This window comes from Oryzias latipes, chromosome 8 (genome assembly GCF_053564925.1).
Source record: "Oryzias latipes strain Hd-rR chromosome 8, Olatipes_Hd-rR_3.1".
Classification (NCBI taxonomy): domain Eukaryota; kingdom Metazoa; phylum Chordata; class Actinopteri; order Beloniformes; family Adrianichthyidae; genus Oryzias; species Oryzias latipes.
The window spans coordinates 21,831,352-21,850,700 of NC_136244.1; the positions used below are offsets into that span (position 1 = coordinate 21,831,352).

Genomic DNA, 19,349 nt, shown 5'->3' on the forward strand with positions numbered 1-19,349 from the left:
TTCTGAAAGAAGACTTCCTTTCTCTTTTTGTGATCACACAGCTTTGAAAACATCTTCAATATCAGGATTGTACAGATAATCTGAAACTTGAGTTTGAAAGGTGTGTGAATCAAACACATCTTTCACATGTGGAGTGGTTTTACGTTGATTTGAAACCAGACCTTTGGGCTACATGAGGCCTGGAGACCAGAAATAATGTAAAATGATACACAAGGACAAGAATGCAGGTTATTTAGAGGTGAGCTGTATTTCAGGTTCCTTATTTCAATGTTTCTGTTTCTCTCTTTAATGAACAATCTCTCGACATGTGTTGGCTTTCCCTGAATGGAAATTCCTCAGTGTGCGTGTGTGCGTCTTCTTCTTCTGCTTGTGTTGATTTGATCTGCAGCTGTGTGACTGCCGGGAATCCCACGAGTCCCGTTAAGAATATGTGACGCCTGAGATAAAAAGGCCAAACAAACTGAGGAAGAAGCCAGTTTCTGCATCACCAAACCTCTTCCTTGCCCCGTAGATCTATCTCACTATGTGTTGTGTGTATCAGATACAGGAAATAAACACAGACTGGTTGAGAAGAACGGGTGCAGAGATGCAGAGCTATTACCGTCAGCAGCTGCTGACTCAGCTGTTTGAGAAAGCAACTGTCACCCTTCAGTTTTGGCCTGAAGCCAGTCCAACCAAGGAGTGTGTGAGCCTGAGAGCAGCTCCAGACCTATAACTGACTTCTCTGGAAACAATTTAACTTTACATTTTAATGAGATTACATTTTTTTTCTTCTGGATTAAAGCTTTCAAAATCATAATAGGTCCACAAATAATGAAATATAAAAAAATTATGCTATTGCAGTTTAAAATATTATTTTTTTTATGTTATGAGCCTGGGAGCCTACATCTGAATTTTAAAATAAATTGGAGGCAAAATACTCTTTTAAAAAAGAAATGCCAACAAACCTTTTTGTTTTTGCAGCACGTTTTTCCTCTTTTTTTGTATTTCTACCTCTGATTTATCATTAGGAATAGACAAATAGACACAGTAATTATGCTATGGTTTAACCTGCAGCCCACATGTACTCATTTCAGTATTTATCAGTGTTTCTGACATATCTAATTTTACTCCACAAAGTAATTCTTTTTTATGCCGAGGGCCAAGATTAAGTAAAGCAATTAAATGGACTGAACATGTGTTTGCAGGTATTTCCAAGTACTTTCTGTGTGTGCAGCTGCCTGGTAGACATGGTGTGCGGCAGGGTTTATTTTAGGGATCTGTCGCATTTGTCTGACCACGTCTGACTGTGGTAGTCTTACAAAAAATAAAACCAAGGAAATGCAACTCAATTATTCCGCAGGGTGTTCAAAAATATTAATTTTGCTGAAATATTAATAATTAAAAAAAAAAAACAAGACAAAAAATTTGAAATAAAGTCATAACCTAAATTTAAAGTTATCAATAAAATCAATACACTCAGTAAAATACAGATAATTTAGACATTCAGACTAGTTGAAACAACCATATTAGAAGTTTATTGAACAAAATGGTAATTAAAAAAGGCTTAAGAGGACACTTAATGAAACATTTTCTTCGTTTTTTTATTGAACAACCGGACACAACAAGGTTTAACATTCAGAGAAATAACAAGACACTAATTACACCCAGAATATGGAGAAATACACAACAATAAATAATGGGGGGAAAACAAATAATCACAATTTTAGTAATGTAAGGCTTCTTTTTTAAGGTTAATTCAGGTAGAATTTTATCTTACAATAACCTTTAATCAAACTCTTAAATAATTAAAAGGACAATAAAATTAAACAAAGCAAAAATTCAATAAGAGAAAATGTTGTTTGGGGTCAAACTAATTGTAACATCTTATATGTTCCCCATATATTTTAATTCACTTTTTTTATTTCTGTTATTGGACCTGCAGAGGGGAAAATTGCACCAGAGGGCGCCGCCATTATTCTTCTAGAGAGGGATGCAACCGAGTTTAATGCTTCACTGTCTTTAGACTGTCAAACACGCAGAACCTTTTAATAATAATACCAACCATGAAATTGACAGTAAATTAAATATTCATGAAGGTTTCGTCGTATAAATAAAGTTGTTGTTTTTTTTTTTGTTGCTGTTTATGTTTTGGAATTGAATCTTCGGACGGATTTTTATTGACTGAAAACTCAATAACCAGACGAAAAGTTGACAAAAATAGAAGACCTTAGAAAAAAAAAAGTAAAAAAAAAAAATAATAAAAAAAAAAAAATAATAATAATAATAATAATAATAATAATAATAATAATAATAATAATAATAAATAAAAATCTGCTTTCGGCTCGAAATGAATCGTCAGAGTGACAGAAATACGAAGTGGCTGTTACTCCTGACAGACAACAGAGGAACCGCCGGAAGTGGGCGGTCCTTCGCGGAGAGACACGCAGAGACAGACAGAGCCGTGAACTGTGCAGAGAACTGTTAGGAACTGACTGACGGACCCATTCGCCTCGTTGGTCACTCAAGCTGGTGGCGACCCATCACTCATTTTATGTTAAAAAAAACAACAAAAAAAGGGGGGGACAACACGTTGAATCGCTCCAGAGAGGTAAGTGCCACAGTTGAGTGTGTTGGGAAGCGTTTTTGTGTGCAGAAGGGGTGAGATAAACGTCCTCGCTGCTCGCTTCGTCCCTCTGACGCTCCTCTTGCGAAATCATATTCTGACAGGGCTTTGTAAACAAACTGCGAGTGCGCCGGCGCTCCTGCCCTTCGAGACGCAGCCGACGCGACGCGTCCGTGGAACGAGGTCGGCGTTTGGCTGCGCGCGCGCGCGACTTTTCCATGTTTTTGTCGGTGACCGCTGAATCAACAGGCAGGTTCCTCTGAGAGACGAATCACGTTCTAGGCTTCCCAGTCCAGGTCCTCACTGCGTCTGCGCCGCTGATGAGTTTACCGGAGCTCTACAGACTCATTTTTTGCGCAAACTTTTGCGCAACGATCAAAAGCAAATAAAATCGTTTCCATGATTGATTATTATTCGTTTTTATGTTTAAATAAAGTTTATTTCAGAGACCTCCATCCTTCCAGCAGTTTATATGACTCTAGTAGTACCAGAAGGCAAAATATGGGCATGAAGACACTGTCTAGTTGGCAGATTAGACACTTTTTACATAAATGCGCCCTGTAAGGTCACAGCAGTCATGGACAAATGTCACCTTCTGCCCCACCCCTGATGAATGCTGACATTTCTGTGCAAGTTTGGGTTTTCATTTATTTGTGAAATAAGATATTGATTCAGGGGAAGGTTGATAAGATGCCATACCAGACAGACAACATTCAGTGTTTACATATCAACAACGAAACCCTTTTTAGACCATCATGAGGCACGTTAATTTTTTTTCACTGCGACCATTTTAAACATTGAAATGCTAAACTAACAGTGAGGCAATATTCTTTACTTTTTATATATTATTCATATTGTAAACAAAAAAAAAACTTTTCAGTTTAGGCTAAAGAAGTATTCTGTTAGTATACTTTGTCATGGCAAGCTAGGCGAGGTAGACCCAGGCGCTGGAACCCGGAAGGAAAACACAAGGTGAGTAAGTTGGTAAGTCAAGTTTTAATGATATTCGGAGTTGCTTGAGCTCTTGATGTGGCTGGAGGCTGGAGAGCAGCAGGTGAAGTTGCTGGAAGTAGCTTGAGGTAGTTATGGCTTGAGGCGAGGCTGGAGGTGCTTGGTGTTCCCAGAGGTTCTGTGGCTCAGGTAATCTGGTGACTCAGGTGTCCACTCGTGGTCAGAATGTCCTGAAGGCGAGGCAATACAAGAGTTAGACGTGAAGATGAACACTTGGACTAAACCTGACGAGAGACCAGGTTATGCACCATCAGGGGCAACAAACTGGCAATGAATGTTGGTTCTGGATCTCCTTATGAAGGTCTGGTCCGTGATGAGGTGAGTGGACACAGCTGAGATGAATCAGGAGCCAAGCAGAGAGGGGAGGGGGAGGAGAGCTGACAGAGGCACCATGACACTTTCTACATTATAAATACTACTCTATACTTGCTGTGCTTCAACTCTAGTATACTTAAAGACCCACTCTTATGATAATGTTTTTTTTTTTTTATATGTGGCATTTTCCTCATAATGGGCGACAAGAAAATTGCGCTTAAAATTGCATTTCTTTTTCCAATCGTGGCAGACAAAGAAGTGCCATTCAAATACCCATGAAGGTGTGACGAGGGTGCTACAAACAGGAGGCTACAATCTCCCTGCTCTACTCCATTCCCATGCATCCACTTGCAGTAGAACAGATCTGTGTACGTCTTTGTTTACTTCGTCCGAGCAGGCATCTGGATCAGAACTGTACCGTTGGACAGCTCCTGTATTGCTCGCCATTTTTTATTTTTTTTACACCATTATTGTTAGATTGGCGCTGTAAGGAGCTTTAGCTCTAAGCTAGCGAGACCGGTAAACAGATGGATGATGGGAAGTTTGGGCGGGCTTAATCTTCACCAGTATTTCTGCACTCAACTGAGAGGTGAATTTCGGAAGAACTTCTATCACTTTGCACAAACTTGCCCTAGAAAATGACAGAACCTTCTTGATTTAAAAAAAAAAGGCATAATCATAATTAAAAGACCACTGGGAACACTTTTACAATAGATCAAACAATGATTGGAGTGGGACTTTAACAAAATAACATTAAAGTTTATTACTTTTGCTAAGGGTAAGGTTTATATTTTAGCCGTAGCAAAAAGTAGCTTAAAAACAGGTCATTTCCTTTCTGATGGTATAGTGATAGTGGAAAATGTGGTTGAAAATGCACAAAAAAGGTGGTTCATTAATGCCAAAACAAAGCCGACTGTCAAAGCTGGAATGCAGTACTCATGAATGAAAATCAGTGTGGTTGGTGGCAAACAGCATATATATGTCAATTCTAAGAAAGCCAGTGTTGTGTAGGTATGAATATATACCGGTATTTCTTATTTTCTGATTACACTGGTAAACCTACCTGCATTGAGACCCTTTTTGATGTTGATCCTTTTTTTGTTTTTTATCTACAAATCCATTTTTCAAATGATGTTTTGACTGACAGATGAAGAGGCGGTTAGTCTAAGATAAATTTTAATTATTGGTTCCAAAGAAATGTGTCACATTAATTGACTGCATCTTATTGACCTTCAAGATTGTTGCATGGATCTGTTTTAGCTGTTAATTTTAGATAGATTATTAACTCGAAGAAGCTGATAGGGAATCATATTCTTCATTTATTATTAAATCTTATCTGCTTATTGCTTATCTTAGCTTTATTTTATTTATTTATTTTTTAAGTCTTATGTTTTTAGTTGTAATCTCTAGAAAATAATGTTCCAATCTTTCCTGGCATTCAGCTCCAATGATCATGTTTGTACAGGGCATGGTGCAAAATCAAGCTTTTGTTGGTTGAAAGCTCTCAATGCTTGCTTATTTCAGGTCTGATAGAAAGAAAAAGTAGGAACTAAAGAAGCCCTTTATTTAACCTTTGGTTTTTCTATGTAGTTTCTGCATGCCCTATGTCTATAAATATGACCTAATGAATAAAGAGGATGCAGATGCCTTAAATTTGCTTGTGTTTTAAATGTATAATAAGCAAACTTGGCAAACTTACTTTGTCTTAACATCATTAGCAGCCTGAAGTTGGCAGATTAAAGCAGCAGTTTTGATCTGATTGAGCTATGAGTCAAAAGCGAGGTGTCAGAAACAGTAATGCACTAATGACTGTACTTAGCATGGGGCTTTTTGACACTCTTGAACTGCTTAGTCAAAGAGGAATTGATGATTGAGACCGAGAGTTTCCTTCTTTTTTTTTTTTTCCAGAGATCCAAATCTATGGTGGTGCTTTTTGGACAATGGAAGTTATGTAAATGATGGCGCAAAAATCTCTTGTGGACAAACGGGGATCAAAAATCTATACAGAGCGAAAGAGAAAGGGAAACAGATTCAAAGGGATGTGATCATGAAGCATGTGGTGTAATGCAGGCTAACCTCCTCCCCCTTTCGGTTGGGCAAACGCTAATCCACCCGTCACGTGAACTTGAGCTTTTAGCCCGGTCTGGGCCAGCAGTGCTCTCATCCATCTGTCAAATAAGGTTTGCTGGTTGTTGGCGTCCACCCTGTTTGCTGCTATCCCATGACTGCACACTTTTCCTATGTGCCTCTCGTCGGCTACTTATTTCTGCTGCCACATTTTGCCCCAACCTGTTTTGGTTGCCGTGTGTGTTTTTGCCCAACTTTGAGTGAATTTCCTTCAACAGCAACTAGATGGGAGGATCTCTGTAAGCCCTTTCAGTCCCTGAGAGGCCTGATAAGGGTTTTGGCTATTATCTCCGTGTCACAATATATCACATCCATTCTAAGACAAATATTCGTGCCTTGTGAAAGAATTCGGTCATTGTGGAAGGACTGTACATACATTAACTCCTGTGTCAGAAGATGTTGGGCCAAGTCTGCTCATAGCAGACTTAAGATGGATAAATGTTGTTTGTGCTACTTGCTTACCAGTTTACACAATATTTGCACTCTGCGATTTTGCACATCTACACCTAGAGGCGAAATGCAGCCGCATCTTTCTGCTTCAGTACCAATGCAAAGTGTCATAAGGGTTTCTAGAACGCCCTATTTTTTTTAGTCATTGCATCTTTCCAAAGTCATAAAAATCACATCGAAAGTCATGCACATACGATGGTTTAACACACAATGTTTGGCGTCAGTGAAACACAAATATTGTAGGTCTTTTGTTGGGTAAGTTAGTCAAAGCCAGATTGTGAGTAATTTGCTCATTTCCTTTTTTTAAAAAAGTTGAAGAATATTCTGAAAGAGGGCATTGTGGTTTTACCTGTCCATCAAAAACTATGAGTCTGCTTTTATAATGTATCTTTGTAACTAATGAATGGAGAACAAACCTATTTCCCACAAAAATATACATATAAAAAATTAAATATCACATTGAGATCCTTAGTTTTTTTTTTTTTTTTTTTAACTCTAAAAGCTGATTTCACACATTTTTTTTGTTATTGTGTTGTGTCAGGGTACACTGGACAACTTGTTGCATCTTTTATTAACGCCTAAGGCCCCGGGGTCATGCTTCGTCTCCCATGCATGACTTCTGTGAACGAATGACGTCGTCAGCGTCTCGAAGGAAATCGTATCATGTGAGGACCGCGACATAAAAGAACGCACAGACTATTTAGGAAAGGCCATGTGCTGCAAATATCCTTGCTGATTGGATCAGGCAATCACAAAAGGATGAGTTGAATTTGTTAGTGCATTCAGCTATCTATTTAAACTAATAAATTTAATTTCTTGAAGGCAGAACAATATACACTCCAAAGATTAAATGGAACCTGTTGCACCATGGGATCACTTAGGCAAGTTGGTAATCATACGCTTAATACAGGAGCAATTTAACACTCATGTTGACAAGTGCTGTTAATGACAATATTATACATTAAAATGTGTTGTTCCTTCAAAATAAAAGCTTGGCTAAAACCTTTTTGGAGAGAATTATCAGTTCCAATGTTGTTTATACATAAAAAAGAGCTAACCTGTCATCCTATAAGTGAGTGGCAGTAATGTGAAAACATTTCAAATAGACTAAATATTAGTGTTCTGGATTATTTAGTTTAAGAAATTGAAGTTGCAGGGATTTATTTGTCTGTTTGGTCTAACTGGACACGGAGTGTAGGTTTTACACTGAATGTTTTCATTCTGCTCTCCTCATTTGCTCGTCTTCACACCTTGACGCTCGTCCCTCATGGGATATCAATTCCTCATCCGCAGTGTAACCTGAGGCCGAGGAAGAAACCCAGGATCAAAAAGTCCTCGCTTGCCACCCGCGTGTGAATGGGAATCAATTCTTAATTGAGTAATCCAGCTGCATTAAACAATATTAAATGCTTGTGCTTTGGCGGTTTCATGTCTCAAGGTCAGAGTTTTTTCATCGTCATTCTCACTCATCAGGTGGACAAAGGGAACCTGCTCTACAGTACGTGGGGTTCATCTTGTGAATGGCTCTTGCTTGTAGCTGTTTTGAAGCTTTGATGCTCTACTTTGCGCCAGTCAATCGTTTTAACACCCCATACACTTTTTTTTGTTGTTGCCGTTGATGTGTAATGTAACTTGACAGTGTGCTGGTGCTTCCGCCTTCACATGCAAAGGCAAGCCAGACAGCAGACAGGAAAGAAACCCACAAAATACTAGAGTGCCACTTAGGCACTTTTTTTTTTTTAAAGCTTATCTCTATTTGTGATGGTAAACTTCAGCTCTGCTGAGCCTTGGCTTATCACTTTATCAGTTTATCAGTCAAGCTGGCAAGTCTTCAAACTCTTTCTCGCATTGTTAAGTGTCTCCACAACACCAGAACGCTATTGTTTTTATCTTCTGGTATATTCAAGAGAAACAAAGGCAAATCTAAATTTGAATTGTCATGTTCGATCTATGTCAAAAGCGTTCCCAGTGTTTTTGTTTTTTTATGATTATGCCGTTTTTAGCCAAAATCAGTTAACCTACCGAGCAGCAGGAGTTCATTTGAAATTTGTCTCTGAGTTGCGGGCGCGACTGTAATAGCGAAACAAGGCCGCCCCCAACTACCGCTAGCTTACAGCTCCTCCTACCGTCTGCAAGTGGATGCATCAGAATGGAGCAGGGAGCTTGTGGCCCTCCTGTTGTGTTTTATACGTCACAAATACACTTTTTTTTTTTCAAACTGCACTTCTTTCGCCTGCTTATGATTCACCACGGTTTAAATAAAGATAAATACGGAAAAATGCTAGCTTGTCCTTAATGTTCTTGTTATTTGTCCTCCATCGGGAGAAAAATGCCATAGGAACATGTTAAAATCCCCAAAAAAACACAATTTTTAAAATCGTTTTCAAGGATCAACTTTTTTATTTTTAGTTTGTACAACATCAGAACTAAAAACGAGTGTCTTGAAAAGTCCATCTAGACATCTAGCGTTTTAATTGAGCAGGATGGAGTGGTTCCTGCTTGGTTCAATCCCATAACAGGCTTACAGCAAATGAGATAAAACCAATGGAAATCTAACAAACAAACAAACAAACATTCCCCTTTTTTTATTTGAAATAAAGTTGTTTCAAAACATGTTAAAATCACGCAGGAATATTTTAAGAGTTGTGTTGTACAATCAGAAAACGATGAGCTTGTAGATGACTTTACTGTAGCTTTCAGTGCAGCTAAAGGTCATGACCTTGTGTGAATGTCTTTATGCGCCTCTTTGTGTGTATTTGCCTTTTGTGGAAAAGAATTGAGATCTTGAGAAAGAAATAGCATTTTTGCAAGAACACTTAAAAGACGGATATAAACAAAAAAAAAAGATTAGGGTTGGCAGAAGATCGATAGACTGAATGCTACAGTAAAATTACAGGTATTGTCTTTTTTTCACTCTCTGATTTACAGGCTCCAGAGTTCTTTGCTGCTTTGCTTCTTCACCAACTAAATTGAGAAGTAGATGCTCTTTGTGCTTTTTTTCCGTGTTTGTTCAGGCCATTGCACAATATATTACAAAGTCAGTGTTTGGATTTGTGCTGCTGTTATGCCATATTGATCTTTTAAGCTCATCCCTGCCCACTGCAGTGCCGATCAGCAGGGTTTTCAGACCAGCTATCTACAAAATCAACAATCAGTCAGAAAGCACTCACTATTTAATGCTGGTTCCTTCATTTCTCACTCGTTCATTCATTGTTGAAGTAAGTTCTTGTAAATGTGTTTTTTATTTATGAAAGCAATGAAATTGAGGGTTGCATGTTGGTGTGGCGCTTAGCTCTTCACATCCCAAAGATCCTTGCTGGAATCACGCTGGAACCTTGTGTGGAGTTTGCATGTTCTTGGGAGGCATGCGTGGGTTTTCTTCATGTTTTCCGGCTTCTTCCTGCAGTTAGAAAGCGTAAGCTTTTTGCTGAAATGGTCGTTGTATGTTCCCATGAGTGTGTGGCTGTCAATCTGTGTGGTCCAGTAATGGACTGGTGACCGGTTTAGATTCCTTTTTGATTGATGGGGGCTTTGTTGATCTTCAGCAGGAGCTTTAACCTTGAACAGATGACGTTTGTAAAGACGCCTATGGATGGAAGGAGAAAGGACATGTGTGCATAGTCAAGTGGGTCGCTTATGCCAAAATGGTGGAGAAAAAAAAGTTTTCTTTTCGTGTTAACATTACAACATTCTAACTTTAACGTGGTAGTGTAGTTGGGGAAGTGCAACTACAGTACAAAAAAAAGAAAAAAGAAAGCACTCCCTCTTTCCATTCCAATAGTTTACATAACACAAAGTGGTGGCTGGTGCTGAAAGCAGAGCGTGAAGCACACAATTATGAACCAGAGGTTTAACAGTGTCATGCTCTCCCCGGGCTAATGTTTTCAAAGAGAAGAGTCATAAAATGAGGTTTCTAGTGAATTTTAAGAATTTATTAGAAAGCATTATGGCTGCAATAATATGGAAGACTGTAAGAGACAAATTGAAATAAATATATACGCCATTAAATTATTAAATATATGTGTCATGAATTATTTAAAGTTGGAAGTCAATAAATACATGTTCAAATATAGCCATTCATTAAACATTTATTGATTGATTTCCAATTTCATTGATTTAATGACGATTTTAAACAATTAATGACACATTTATTTAATCATTTAATAATAACTTATTTCAATTTGTCTCTTGTGCTCCTCCATATAATACATTGAACATTGCTTTTTTAAACTCAAATATTGACTAAATTGCTATACATACTTGTTATTATTAATATATTCATTTTGTATTTAATTTTAAGGTTTACTATGCAAATATTTGGAGTTTGTGAAAGAGTTTATGCATAGTAGGTTCACTGTGGTTTGTTCTTTAAATCCTTTAAAACTGAACTAAAAAAACAAAGTAACATGGAGCTATTAAGCGGAGAAAATATTATAGAGATTTAGCTAGTTTTTTTGAGTTTTTCCTTAGTGTTTTCCACAAGAACACCACATTTCTGAAAGGTGTATGGCTTTAGTTTCAACTCTTATTTTCCATCTTTCATCTCTTTAAATTACAAGAACTTTTAATCTGTTTGACATCTATGGCTGTGAAATCCTCTCTCTCACGATCCTGTGCAGCCCATGTAAGAAATGTGACATTATAGTAGATAAACGCTTTCTCACAGATGTTTTAAAGACATACAGTTTATGTAAGTATAATATTTGGCATCATTTCTTTTAATTAGTTATGTTGCATGAAAAAAATGATGTTGACTGGTATCTGGTATAGTCCTATTTAGAAATTTAGAATAAAAACTTAAGACCATTAACTTTTTCCTTTTTAAATGAGGTTAATAGCTTCTAGATATTCTACTGTGTTTCAAACAAAAGTAGAAACATTAGCTTAAACTTCAAAAATACGTACAATAAGATTGCAATCAGTGTATCTTTGTTTTTAATTACCTTAGCTGTTTTTGCAGGTTTGAAATCAAGTATGAGCAAGCATTTAATTTAATCAAGAGTGGGAAAAATTGTAATTGTTCTGCAAACTGGAATCTTGTTTTCTTGCAATAATTGCTGATTGATCAAGCTGGTTAAGGAGGTATAATGTGTGGGTTTTTTATGAGCAAAGTGATTTTTAATAGATGTCTTAGCTTTGCCATACTGTAGTTGCAGTTTCTCAAACTAGCAGTGCTGGGCTTTTCTAGATCCACAGCTGCAAAACAGTGAATTTTTTAATTTCTTTTTTAGCTCAGAATGCAATGAATTCGAAACAAAAGAGAAAAGAGGGTGAAGAGGTAGCCGTGGCTCTCTGCGCTCGGCTTATCCAGATTATCCTTGTGCCACTGCCCTAATCACGCACAAATATGGCAGAGATGAGAGCTCTGTCGCATGTTTCTGTTTGTAAAGGATAGTCATTGTGCTGGAAAAGCTCATGTGAAACAGTTTAAGCCTCAACAAGTGATATGATAGAATCCAGTGACTCCACAGAAAAGAGGTGCACTGAATACAGGAAGGAAAACGGAATCATGGGAGCATATCAAAAGGAGTTAGCTGTAAAATATGATCATAATAATACGGAAAAATGCTTTAAATGTGTTTTTTTTATAGATTCTTTATGTTTTTCTTTCTTTTTTAAATCAAAGAGAAGTTAAAAGAAAGAACGTTTCTGTCTGCCACTTTTTAAAGATCAGCTATGGCCGGTAAAAGAACTAACATTTACCCAATCCCTAGTTCAGAGGGATAGCTTCATGTCAGTGTCAGATTGAGTCTGAGATCAATTTCAAAATATTTTTTGGGAGAAACACCGAGGAGATAAGTGACCCATGACACTAAGAGGTTCAGTTCCAACTGGACTGTCAGAAGCCAAAGGCTAGAACATTTCAGAAGCTGTTTACATTGGAAAAGCACTTATTGAATTAGCACTTTTGGTTTCCAGCTTTTGGCATGTTGTGCTTTTTGTATTTTGTACCTTTCAGCAGGCAGGGAAAAAAGAGGATTTGCATCTTATTACATGTAGCCTGACAAGAATCTTTCTGGTCTTTATAGTGCAGCACAAGGACGGTCACTAACCTTGTGCTTATATTTTTCGTATCAATAGGTGCGCTAAGTGTGTCAATTTCTGTGCAATCAAAAGTCAGTTGTTCTGGGACTGAGAGCTGTGATTATTTTCCAGTGTGGATCATGGGACATAATGTTCGAGTCACGCTCAGACTCGGTGAGGACATCGCTTGGTAACAGACAAGCCTCTGGCCACGATTACCAACTAATGTTTGTAAATCCTCAACATATGAAAGAACTTTCTTCTTTTTTGTTGTTGATTAAACTTTTAAATCTATTTGGATGTGGGCAAGGTCACCACAGCTTTGTTTAGCGCTCCTCTCACATCCAGTATGTGTCTCCAGTGTCCAAGCGAGGTTTCTCATAGATGCCTCGTTGTGGATTCTACTGTCGAAGAACAATTTCCGCTTCAGGCTCCATCCATGTGACTTTTAAGAGCTATTCAGGCTTCTGAATATTTTGTCAGTGAAAGCTCCCTGGGAGTTGAGTTTTATTGGAATTAAGTTAAAAAATTCAGGTTTAGGCAGAATGAAGATCATCATATAGTTGACCTTCTACAGTGTTGAGCGCGGGGAAGTGAACGTGAACAATCTCAGTTTAGCCGTCTTATCTTTTTCTCGGCTTTGATCAAAAGGGAACTAACAACCTGTAAAATACACAACGGCACTCGCTCAGTAAGTTAATGTTGGAGCCAATCAATGACCCATGTGCTTGTCCTTCAGCGCCTTTTAGTCTTGAAAATGGTTGCAGCGCTGGTCCCATGTTGTGTTAATTTTTTTCATAACAAGGCAATATTTCTGTTTTTAACCATTATTTTCTCAAAAATCGCAAAGATGAATATGTTTGGAGAGTCTAGACATGCAAATAAAAATAGAAAGGCTTAATTGTTTTAAACTTCCAGCTGCATTGGAGATTCTTTTTCTGCTTTTTAAAGTCTCACTCCGATTAACTTTTAAGCTATTTTATAAGTGTTTTTTAATTTATGATTTTGCAGTTTTTACTCCAAAATAAATATATCTGTCACTTTGTAGGACATAGTTACTACAGAGCAGAATTTGCCTCTGAGTTTTTGGTGAAACTGTTAAAGCGAGGTAGGACCTCCCCTACTTCCCGACATCCATCTGTTTACACACTCTCCCTCTTGCTTACAGTCCTTCACACCCTTACGAGCAATATTGGAGCCAGCCCATCTATAAATGGACCAGGGAGCTGGTGCCCCCCCCCCTCCCCCATTTATTTGCAACATCACAAATCTTTTTTCCTAAAGGCATTTTGAATAGCAATTTGAATAAAAAATACTCAGAAAAACACCAATCACTGGAGTAGATCTTTAACAAGCAAAAAATGAAACAAAAAAATCCCAAAACTGTTTCGTGGCATCACAATCTACCTAGGGCTATGAGGAAAACTCGCGATATGTGAAATTAGTGATCAATATTGCGCTGACTGTATAATTTCCGGTATATAAACAAATAGCAAAACAACGAAAAACACAATTTCCATTTCACTGCTGTAATTTAATTTAAATAAGAGTCAACATAACTTAAATTATTCTCCACATTACCATCATTTACATATGAGGCAATCAACTAAAATAAAAGAGCTCCTAAATAGTTTTTGACGTCTCTTGCGATATGCGTATCCCACTGCTTGATATTGCGATAACGGTAAATTTGCGATTTGTTGTGCAGGCTTAAATCTACCAGTGAAATATCTAATATTTTGATGGTTATCCGTTGTTGTTAAATCAAAGTAAGTAAAATACAAACAGCCTCTGTGGTAATAGTTTGCAGCTTATGGGTCTGTCAACTCTTGAAACCTCTCAGTTTTGGTCCTGTGGGGTAAAGGCCTCTGTCGGGTAAAGGTGGGGTTGACCTTTACTGACAGCACTGAGCTTGGCATGAAAGGGACTGGGGGGGGGGTTACATGCTAGGGGTAGCAGAAGTAAAGCGGGGGGGGGGATGGGTTCGGGGCTCTGGTGACAGGCTAGATACCACGTTTGAGAAACTGCAGCTCCCTGACCTCTGACACTTGAAAAGAGGGGAAGATCAAAGGGCAGAACTGGCGTAGGTTACCTGGCGTTCCAAAACAAAAAAGGCAAAAATGAGATATTGCCTGAAATAGTTGAATTGAGTAAAGTAATGGCATGCATTTATTCAGGTGCTGCCTCCAGCTCATTTAGTTAAACTGGTTTAAAAGTGTTGAAACAGCACATAACCCATATTTGTCTTACCACCCACCCTGTCCCTGTCAGACACAAACAGACAGCACACAAATGCACACAAATCCTTTAGGGGAGTCTAGCAGCGTGATGCGACCTGCAGCCAGATCAGACGACTAAAGAGCAGAGTCGCAATGACAGAAGGTGGATAAACACACAGTCTGGGACTGAATGTAATTACCTGTGAGTACCATTGTGATTTGCTTAAATAGAAATTGAAAATGTTGACTGGCTTTTAACTCTTTTTCTTTGTAATTCTAAAAATAATTGATTTGACTAGCTGAATCCAATTGTTCCTCTTTTGGTACCGAGCTCATGCTGTGTGTGTCCGTCTCCCCCTATCTCTCCCCGCAGCGGCGAAGGCAAAGTCCACGCCAGTCAGGGGTATGCAGCCAGATCCTCTTACATATGCATGGCGGCGACTGGCTATACTTACAGTTTAGCCACTTTAGACTCTACAAATGTGCAGTTCAGAAGTGGACTGGTTTTTCAACCCTGTTGGCACTTTACAGTTAACTTATTATAAGGATATTTATGTTTCTGTCTCTGTTGAGGATTATTTGTGTTCTTACAGACATCACAGAGCTTGGCAGAAAAAAGAACAGAGCTTTTGTTTGCATGACATGTTTGAAGACACTCTGTTTTTAACATGTTCTTGTGGCATTTTTCTGATCATGGAGGATGTGTATTTAGAAAAGTCGCCTCAAAATTGCATTTCTGAGTATTTCTTTATTCACATCACTGTAAAAACCCGGAGCAGGCGCTAAAATGTTGTTTAGAAAAAGATCATACTTGTGACATAAAAAAAATACGCAGGGCGGGCCACAAGCTGCCTGCTCCACTCCTTTCTGATGCATCCAATTGTAGACGATTAGATCCATGCATCTGGCTCAAAACTGTATGGCTGGATTGCTCTAATATTGCTCACCATTTTTGATTTACCGGTAATGTCAGGTTGGGGGTGTGAGGGGCTATAAGCTAGCCGGAGAGTGTGTAAACAGAGAGCTGTCAGTTATGGTGAAGGGAAGGGAGGCGGGGTTGCTCTGCACCAACAGTCCTGCCTACAAGTAATAGGAGTGGGTCTTTAGAGCCTTGTTTACACTGACTGGTCCAGTCCACGGAAACATTTAGAACATGTAAGCTCAAAGATGTAATTATATCGTTTGAAAAGATAACTTTTTTCTTTTTTACTTAAAAATAAAAGGTTGTCACTAGTTGTTTAGTTTACATTTTATTTAGGTGAATATGTTAACTTAATACATTTTAATATTTTCTCCAAAAAAGCGCTTTTTCCCACACCAATGAAAGAAGAAAAATGTGAAGATCCAGCGTCTGCATTCTTTAAGTTTGAGGTGTTTATGGTTGGGCCTCTCTCTTTGCCTTTCTACTGGGAAATGTAAACACCTAAATGGAGGAATCCCCCCCACCCACTGCCTGGTTCTTTCATCTGAACAGGTTTTACTCATGAAATGTGTTTTAAAAGGTTGTTTAGGGGACATTAACATTATTGGTAAAGTCTGATGGACAGATTTAAAGATGAATTTTGATTTTTAATTAGTAAAATTTGATGTATTTGTAAAAATTAGGATTATCATTATATAGATGATAGGTGGTAATGGTCAAGAAATGAACAAACATTAATGGGATTAAGCCGCAGGAAATGTTGCGTACGTTTGTAAATTGAACTTGGACTGTCCTATTTCTTCAAAATTCTTTAAAAACTTCCTTTGGACGTCAGGTTTGAAGACACAGAGGCTGCATTTCACACCCAACCACCAATTACTGAGAAAGAATACTTTCAGCTAAACTGAAGGATCCCTAATTGTGAAAAAAATAAAATAAAATTGCAGAGGTTTTCTTGGAATTTTTGAGATGTCTGTGTGCATTTAAAAAAAAAATGCTCAACAGATTCAGTGCCTAAGAGCCAGAAGAATCCAAATTCCTAAAGGGAAGTTTGTCTTTAAAAAAGAAAGAAAAAGCTGGTAAAATATGTAGGAGTCAATTTTTTTACCTTCTAAGGAACATTCTACTATGCAGAACTTTCAAAAATGTGGTTGTTTAAATGGGTTTTTGTGTTATAAAGGCGCTTTAAATCTTCTGCGCGCTCTGCCACTAAGAACACACAATCCATTAAAACGCTGACAGCACTCAATGATTTTGGATTCAGAGGTTCACTGCAAGTGATTTACTCAAAGAGGGTTATTGATCCGAAGACCTTTGACAAAGAACAGACTGAGCAGAAAGGATCTGATCTGAAAGAATTTTGATTTTGTAATCATTTCTTTTGAGTCCCTCGTTAGATGTTTAAGAACTTAATGGCTTTTAATGATGTCAGAGTTGCTGCTTTGATCTGTTCAGATTGATTTAGACATTTTTCCTCTCATAATTTTAATTCAGAGGGCTAAGTGTTGTATTTTTAGGCTAAAATACAACAATTCTGGTTCTTTTCTGTATTCCAAATCCCTGTGTTTTTACACCTCAAATGGCCTCACACAGACCAATTGACTGAGTCTCTCAGCTGTGCAGCATTTGTCTTTGTTTCTAAATCAAGTTCAAAGAGGGTAAGCTTCTTCCAAAGTGATTATTCTGGGTTTTCATTTTTTCCCCCTCTCTAAAGAATAATGTATGATGTATCTGTCAGAATATCTTTCAAAAGTCATTCCTTCTGTTATCAGTTAACTATGAAATATAGATAGCAGTAGAAGTTCTGCTTAATGTTCTGCAGCTAATTCACCTTTCAAGGACTCAAACTTAAAACAAAGACGACGTTTTCAATTGAATTTAGAAAATTACTGCCAGCTTTATGCCGTTCAGTTTTGCTCCTTAGATGCAATTTAGTTTGAAACTTGGCTTCTTGTTTTTGTCAAACTTAAATTATAGAAAATGTAAAAAAGAAAATACCAAAAAATGAAATACTGGAATCAAAATAGATTTTTTTTGGGTGAGTGTAAAATAAAAATTATGAAATCTATTCAGGGAAAAGACATAGTTTTGTAATAAAATGTAATAATGTAAATTTGTGCAAGAAAGTTTGACCAAATATTTGCACATATCTTTTAATACGAGTTTTAATATTGTTCAGAAATAAATTGTACTAGATTCAGGTACCAAAACCCAGATTTTTACATTTGTACTGTATGCCAGAGTAAATACTTCAGGCAAAAAGACAGCAAAGAGGTTTGATATAAAAATAAGTGAAGTATTCATTCATAGCATGACAGGCTGGTCATATAGATGCGATTTTTTACTACAAGAGGACTTGTGCTCTGCATTGATAGCCTAAATTTGTCAGACCACAAGGGCCCTGCTTGTCCTCTGAGCCGGCTGTTGCAGCTCAGTGCTTTCAGGCTGTGGGGTTCTGTTTCTTAAGGGGCTCCACTTCAAAAAAGACGGTTTTATTGCTTCCCTTTAACTCCCCCTTTGTTAGAGCTGTGTCCACTATGTCGACCCCCCCACCACCATCGCAACCAGGCAGGATTTTACAGAACACCACCCTCTTGGTCTTTGGTAGCATCACAACAAATGACTTGAAGAGGAAACCTAGTGAAGAAGGCTGGATCTTTTCTGGGTTCTGCTCTGGAGGGGTTCTGCAAAGAAGCTTTGTGAAATGAAAACCGAAATTGGAAAGCCTTGAGCTTCCTTTTCACAACACAGTTGCTCAACACCAGAGTTTCTTCACTCAGAGACTTCACAAGAGGTCCTTCCTGCTCACAGTGGCAGTTACTGACAACCACTCGCCGAACAATCGTTTACTACAAATTCTAGTTTTCATTTGGGGAATAATAAATGATCCCTGAATGCAATTGAATCAATTTGCATATATGTACATGTGTAGCATTTGGGACATCTTTTAGTAAATGAAGAGCCTTTGTCGATGGCCTATAGAACATTCAAACAAGCCGCATTCAACTGTTGGAAGGGAAGAATGAATGTCACTGTGGTACAGTGACAAATGAAGCAAACAGAGTTGTTCATCTGAGAGAATCTGTCAAATTTATAGATAATTAATTGCCCAGAGTCTTAAAATAGCCCTGTAACAATTGCTACACAGTTCTTGTAGACATGAGTGGTGTAGAAACCAAATTGGTTCTGAAATTGTCAGAGATTCCAATTGATTTAAGGTAACTTTATTTTTTCTTATCTAACACCATCTCTGTTACTGTCTGTTTGGCCTTCTATGACTGATTATCTTCCAGTCAAGGTTCTCCATGTTAAAAAGGTTTTACAAACATCAGTTTTGCATCACTACACATTATAATAGTAAACCTAAGTCAAACATATTTACACATCTTTAGAACTTTTACCCTTTAAAAGCCTCTCATTTCTATTAGTATAGTAAAATAATCTCACGACATTAATAGAGTCAAATATTTACTTTTGGCAAACTTGAAGAACAATTCGTATTCAATATACAAATATTAGCTTCATTGAAAACTTGATCAACAAAAACACTCTTGGTACAGGTGAAAGACTGACACTTAGGAATTCTTTTGTAGCCAAACAATGTTATTTATTCAACTATTGAATCCTCTGTACTTTGAAGTTATATATCACACATTAGAAAGCAGAAGCTGAGTAA

At 37.7% G+C, this 19,349-nt stretch overlaps 1 protein-coding gene across 2 annotated transcripts in view; it reads left to right on the top strand.

The window, feature by feature from the left end:
- The first annotated feature begins 2,372 nt into the window (after window positions 1-2,372).
- stat5a (signal transducer and activator of transcription 5a) overlaps window positions 2,373-19,349 on the top strand; it is a 54,365-nt gene continuing 37,388 nt past the window's right edge. Inside the window, exon 1 of one of the 2 annotated variants that reach the window (XM_011477950.4) lies at window positions 2,373-2,590. The gene's annotated coding sequence lies outside the window, so the exon portion shown is untranslated. Of the gene's footprint in view, window positions 2,591-14,801; window positions 14,954-19,349 lie in introns of those variants that run through there. The other variant, XM_078951778.1, reaches the window with a different exon arrangement.